Below are 5846 nucleotides of genomic sequence, written 5' to 3'. Positions count from 1 at the left end.
GAGGACGCACTCGAATTGAGCAAGGGGGAGACGGTTGAGAATGCCGACTTACAACTGAAGGTGGCCGACTTGAACTCCGAGTTGAATGCTAAGGTAGCAGAGATTGACGGGCTCAAGGGCGAGCTAAACGTCAACATCGATAAGCTGGCGGCAGCTATTTCTGAGTCGGTATGTTTGGAAGATGATCTCCGCATTTCTAGGTCGGAACTTACTAGGGAGAGGGAAGCCTCTGGTCGTCAAGTCACAGGGCTCAAAGGGCGTATTAAGGAGCTAGAGGTGGAGTTGACTGCATTTTAGGGACAAATGGCTTCACTGAGGGTGGAGGAGGCAAGTCGACACTCTCAGACTTCTACGTCTCGTGCCTCAGCTGATCCGGGCGTGCCCCGTCATTTGTATGAGTTGTGGGTCCATATAGAGGCTCGACTTGATATGTATAAGGCTTTTCATGCCAATGGCAGGGCTACAGAGGCAGAGGTTCAGGATGTGCATGCCAAAGCTCGTGCAGCTCATGAGTCATGTGAGTACGCCCCCTCACTCCTGACGGGGAAGGCATCAATTCCGATGACGCGAATCACCTTGCTTTATATTCGTGGTATGAAGACGCTTACCCCACTAGGGATGATGTGTAGCCTTGGTTTATATTTACTTTTGTTTAGGAATTTTCAGCACGGCCCGTACTTGGGCCTGTTTGTAGGGGCAAATGTAAATGATACTTTGCTGCAATGTAAACTTTACTTTCGTCGGTTTGTTTGTTTGTCATTTTTTCTTTTATTTATTGCATATGATATTGACGCCCTTAGCTATTGGTATGTTGCTTCGACTATCGTCGAAGTAGAACCCCGTCGTGGTTCGAACGAGGTCGAACTGGTATTTTCATCGATGGCCTTGGACATTAGGATGTTGCTTCGAAGTTCGAACTATCGTTGAAGTAGGATCCCGTCGTGGTTCGAACGAGGTCAAACTGGTATTTTCATCGATGGCCTTGGCCATTGAGATGTTGCTTTGAATTATTTCGTCGATTTGTTCTTTCTTGCATTTATCGAACCCATGTTATCATTGATGGACTTGGCCATTGGGATGTTGCTTCGAATTGTCATCGAAGTAGGATCCCATCGTAGTTTGAACGAGGTTGAACTCATGTTATTGTCGATGGCCTTGGCTATTGGGATGTTGCTTCGAACTGTTGTCGAAGTAGGATCCCGTTGTGGTTTGAACGAGGTCGAACTGGTATTTTCGTCGATGGCCTTGGCCATTGGGATGTTGCTTTGAATTGTTGTCGAAGTAGGATCCCGTCGTGGTTCGAACGAGGTCGAACTGGTATTTTCATCGATGGCCTTGGCCATTGGGATGTTTCTTCGAACAGTCGTCGAAGTAGGATCCTCTCATGGTTCGAACGAGGTCGAACTGGTATTTTCATCGATGGCCTTGGACTTTGGGATGTTGCTTCGAACTGTCATCAAAGTAGGATCCTATCGTGGTTTAAACGAGGTCGAACTGGTATTTTCGTCGATGGCCTTGGCCATTGGTATGTTGCTTCAAACTGTCGTCGAAGTAGGATCCCGTCGTGGTTCGAACGAGGTCGAACTAGTATTTTCATCGATGGACTTGGCCATTGGGATGTTGCTTCGAACTGTCGTCAAAGTAGGATCCCGTCGTCGTTCAAACGAGATCGAACAGATATTTTTGGATATTTGACCGTGTTCCCGTATGAAGATGTCACCTGTCGATTAGTAGAGATCTGGTTCTGCACATGCTATGGAGATTTGATCTATTCGTGAAATGGAGATTAGATTCCGTTCATACAATAGAGATTAGATTCTGTTCATACAATGGAGATTAAATTCCGTTCATACAATGGAGATTTGATTATCTATATGTAGTCCCTTCATTACTTCGATCTGGAGATCATATCGATGGGTTGAGGTAATAAACAGTGTGTCGACCCTTAGGGCGTCTCCTTTGCCGCCTCATTAAAAATCTCTCCAAGAAAACCCGATTGGGACAAAATCCGGGTGAGGAAAAAAGAGTACAACTTAGGTGACACCTTTTAGAAGTGGAAATACTTGAGGTGGGCGATGTTCCAGTTGTTTTGGAGTAGTTTTCCCTCCATTGTTTCTAGCCGGAACGCTCCTCTGTTTGCTACTGCTACAATTTTATATGGTCCGTCCCGGTTTGTTCCCAATTTTCCTTTACTAGGGTCCTTTGACGCCTGTGTTTTGGCCCTGAGGACGTAGTCACCAACTTTGAGTGATCGCACCTTGGCTCTCTTGTTGTAGTATCTTTCTACTTGATGCTTCTGGCTACCATTCTTACGTGGGCTGTGTCTTTTAGTTCTTTAACTTCATCCAGATCTTGTAGCCTACTTTCGTCGTTGTCTGTTCCGCTCTCGTTGGAGTATCTCAAGCTGGGCTCCCCGAACTCGACGGGTATAACCGTGTCCGTCCCATAGACCAGTGAGTATGGCGTTTCTCCCGTGCTAGATTTTGGCATAGTGCGGTATGCCCATAATACTTCAGGTAGTAGTTCAGGCCATAGCCCTTTAGCTTCCTCAAGCTTCTTTTTTTCAATATGTTCAGTATTACTTTATTGGAGGATTCGGCTTGGCCATTGGCGGATGGTGATATGGCATTGAGAGTATTCGTTTGATGTGCCACTTTTTGAAAAACTCAGTCGTTCTTTTTTCGACAAATTGAGGTCCGTTGTCGCAGCTGATTTCCTTGGGGATGCCAAAACGGCATATAATATTTTTCCATATAAAGGTGATGACCTCCTGCTCATGTATCTGAGTGTATGCACCTGCTTCCACCCATTTAGAGAAGTAGTCAGTTAAAACCAAAAGGAAGCGTACCTTACCTCGCCCTGTTGGGAGGGGGTCGACTATATCCATTCCTCATTTTATGAATGGCCATGGTGAAGTGACGGAATGGAGGAATTCTCCTGCTTGATGTATCATAGGGGCATAATTTTGACACTGCTCGCACCTTCGGACATAGTGTGCGGCTTTTTTTTCATGGTAGGCCAGTAGTAACCAGTGTGGATGAGGCATCGAACGAGGGCACAATTTTCCGTGTGGGCACCGCAGTGCCCTTCGTGTACTTTTTCCAGTACTCGTCTTGTTTGATGTGGTCCAAGACATTTGGCTAGGGGCCGTCGAACATTCTTTTGTAGAGATCATGGTTTATTAGGCTGTATCGGGCTACCTGTACCCGGAGTTTTTTGGCTTCTTTTTTGTCTTGCGGGAGCGTTCCATCCTGTAAATAGGCTATGAAGCATTTATGCCAGTCCCAAGTTAGTTTATAGAATGTACCTCAACGTGGTCTATTGCGGAGTGAAGGAGGGTGACCACATTTTCTTTGTTGATATTCCTGGTGGCCGCAACTAGTTTGGTGAGGCCATCTGCTTGAATATTCTGTGCTCTGGGTATCTGGTCGAGGCGGCATTCATCGAACCCTGGCAGCAGTTTGTGGATTTCTGACTGGTATCTTTGTAGTCTCTACTCTTTGATTTGGAAAGTCCTGGTGACTTGATTCATAATGAGTTGAGAGTCACGGTGGAGGACGAGCCGTCGGGCGCCGTATTTGAGGGCTAACTTCAAACCTGCAATCACAACGTCATACTCTGCCTTGTTGTTAGTCATCTCGGGGCATCGTATAGACTGGAAACTTACTTCACCTGTAGGGACCTCGAGGACGATTCCCAGTCCCGATCCCGAGGGAGTAGAGGTGCCATCGGTGTAGAGGACCTAGAGGTCAGTATGTGTGGAAGCGAGCACCTGCGACTTAATGGCAGTTCGCGGTTGGTATGTTATGTCATGCTCGCTTAATTCTATGGCCCATTTGGAAAGTCTACCCGATAGTTCGGGTTTGTGCAGGATACCCATAGGGGGAAGGTTTTTACCACTTTTATGGAGTGACATTGAAAATATGGTCTAAGCTTGCGTGAAGCCACGACCAGTGCCAGAGCTAGCTTTTCAAGGTGAGGGTACCTTGTCGCGGCATCGATTAAAGTTTTGCTGGTATAATTAATTGGACATTGCGTACCTTTATTTTCACGGACCAAGACTGCACTTACTGTGACTTCGAAAACTGCCAAATACACAAACAGACACTCACCTGGATCCGCTTTGACGAGTAGTGGCGGCGAAGATAGATACGCTTTTAGCTTTCTCAGGGCGTCGACACACTCCTTGTTCCATTGCAACCCATGGTCTTTTCTCAACACATTGAAGAGTTTGTGGCATCTATCTAAGGATCGTGAAATGAACCTCGATAAGGCGGCTATTCGCCCTGTTAGCTTCTGTACTCGCTTTCTGCTGGTCAGTACCTCTGGTATTGTGTTGATGGCTTTGATTTGATCCGGGTTGACTTCGATTCCCATTTGTGACATGAGGAAGCCAAGGAATTTTCCTGAGGTTACGCCGAAGGTGCACTTCTCTGGATTTAACTTCATCCCGTACTGCCTTAATATTTCGAAGGCTTCTTTCTGATGGACAATGTGATCCTCCTTCTTTGTCGACTTTACCAGCATGTCATCGATATAGACCCCATGGTCTTGCCGAGCTGCTCTTTGAACATCTTGGTGACAAGCCTCTGGTACGTGGCCCCTGCATTCTTGAGTTCGAATGACATCACTTTATAGCAATATGTTCCTTGGTGAGTGATGAAGGTTGTCTTTTCTTGATCTTCTTCAGCCATTAGAATTTTGTTGTAAATGGAGTAGGTGTCCAAGAAGCTTAGCAATTTGTGCCCCGCTGTCATATCGATCAGTTGGTCGATATGGGGTAACGGGAAGGAATCCTTTGGGCATGCTTTGTTTAGATCGGTGAAGTCAACACACATTCGCCATTTCTCGTTCTTCTTTTTGACCATGACCACGTTGGCGACCCATTGGGGGTATTTCGATTCTCTGATGGAACCCGTTGGTGAGTAATTTATCCGCTTCTTTGTTGATTGCCTCATTAATTGTGGCATTGAACATTCTCCTCATTTGCCGTACCGGTGGATAGAGTGGGTCGACATTTAGTCTATGAGTGGAGATGTCTTTTGGGATTCCTAGCATATCTGAGTGGGATAAGGCAAATAAATCGCCGTTGTTAGTTAAAATTTCATGATACTTACATGGCTCCGAGAGGTTGTGCCCTATGTAAGCCTTTTTTATGTTATCGGCGCCGTCCAATTGGACGGGGTCAAGATCCTCTATAGTTTCCTTGCAAGCTTCTATGATATCTGGGTATTTGATGGCCTCTGTTTGTAGGTCGGGTTTAGTTCCTGACATGGCTGATTGCTATGCCTCACTTGCTCTTTTCAGTTGTTTGGTGAGCGTGCAATCTTGGGCGATCCGATAGCATTCTTGAGCGGTACGTGGCTCGCCTCGGATGCTGAATATCCCCCACGGGGTGGGAAATTTGATCACTTGATAGAAGCTTGAAGGGACGGCTCGCATGGCGTGTATCCATGGTCACCCTATGATGGCGTTGTAGGCTGTTTCCTGGTTCATGACGTGGAATGTTGTCTCCAGGGTGACCTCTCCTATTAGGACAGGTAGCACTATTTCTCCGGATGTCCGCTCGACTACATTATTAAAACTCGTTAGTGTTATGCAACATGATATTATTTTATCCTCAAGCCTCATTTGCATGAGAACTCACGGGTGAACAATACATGCGCCGCTTTCGTCATCTACCATGATCCTTTTTACATCTGTATCAGTGATGCGCAAAGTTATAACCAAAGCATCATAGCGAGGGAAAGACAAACCGTCGGCATCCGACTTATCGAAGATGATACTGTCTTCGAGGTCATTATACTGTTCATGGCCGACCGTCTGTTTGAGTTTGTGCATGGTGG

Source organism: Nicotiana tabacum, chromosome 1, assembly GCF_000715075.1.
Source record: "Nicotiana tabacum cultivar K326 chromosome 1, ASM71507v2, whole genome shotgun sequence".
In the NCBI taxonomy this organism is placed as follows: domain Eukaryota; kingdom Viridiplantae; phylum Streptophyta; class Magnoliopsida; order Solanales; family Solanaceae; genus Nicotiana; species Nicotiana tabacum.
The sequence above is the reverse complement of the archived record's forward strand: the minus strand, read 5'-3'. Positions refer to the sequence as shown.